The sequence below is a fragment of the Myotis lucifugus genome, unplaced genomic scaffold (genome assembly GCF_000147115.1).
Source record: "Myotis lucifugus unplaced genomic scaffold, Myoluc2.0 scaffold_2, whole genome shotgun sequence".
In the NCBI taxonomy this organism is placed as follows: Eukaryota; Metazoa; Chordata; class Mammalia; order Chiroptera; family Vespertilionidae; genus Myotis; species Myotis lucifugus.
This window is the reverse complement of record NW_005871050.1, coordinates 175,152-176,383: the sequence shown is the minus strand read 5'-3', so window position 1 is coordinate 176,383 and position 1,232 is coordinate 175,152.

Here is a 1,232-nt window from a genome sequence, read left to right as displayed (position 1 = left end):
CTGAGACTTAAGCTAAAGCTAATCTTTTCAGTTGCTATTTTTGGGTTACTTCTTTACTCTGCTGGTTTAAACCTGTCTTAAAGGTATGAATAGCATGGGGTATCACAAAATCTAGAACATGGTAGAAAGTGGGCTGGGAAAAAAGTGGTTCTTCATTCTATAGCAATACCACTTAATGAATGAGTCAACCACCTTGCCTTTCAGACACTGTTAGAACCACATGTGGCCTTAGAGATCACATAGTCCTATCCCCTCATTTATACCTGAGACCCAGAATGGGACTGACTAAGCTAAGTTCACAAACGCTAATGAAGAGAAGACTGCTGACCAGGTTGCCCAAAGGCCTGTTAATTACTCTTTCCACTACGCAGCCAAACACCCCAATGTAAGGAAATTATACATTTTCAATAGAGTAGGCCAATGACTCTATCCAGTTTTGTGGTTTAAATAATAACAGTCACTGTTCATTGAGTACTTTATGTGGGTTATCTCATTTATTGAGCCACAACATGTAATAAGGAGTCTGACACCATTTTTTGATATTTGAATATGGCAGCTTTTAATGCTCACCCTCTCCCCCATCCCATTATTCCCCACATTTGGGTAAGATGATAAGAAAGCTTGGGTGCACACTCCTTTATTGCTGGCAGGAGATTCAAATCATACAAGCTCTTGGACCCTTGTGGGAACCCTCACTTCCACCGCCTAACCACAATAAAACCCCTGCCCAGTCTCCCTTCCTTGCTCTGTAAAGTCATTTTGGACCAGATTGGGAGGCTTTTCCTGCTTTTCCCAGAAAAAATAAAGTAATTAGCAAACCTTTCATACCCTCTTGGTGTGTTTGGCATCATCAGTCTTAGCATGGGAACCAAATTTGGAGTAGATGACCATGGCACAACTCTGAAATACTAGTATGCGTATTATTATCAATATGTTACAGATGAGGAAATTGAGCACTAGAGAGGTCAAAGTAATGCACAAGGGCCGCAAAAAGGCTTGCAAAGTTACAGAAACCTCTTCTGAAAATAAATATAATACTAATATTTCAATGCAGAACCTAAGAATATTCTATGGCTACTGTGTGATATCAAAATGTAAGCAAGGGATTTAAGAAGAATCATAACTTCTAGGCAGAGTTCTTACTCAAGGTCACACAGCTAGTAAGTAATGGAACTAACTGATACTCAGGCACTGGGACTCTGGAATCTACATTCTAAACACCTCAAGCTGAA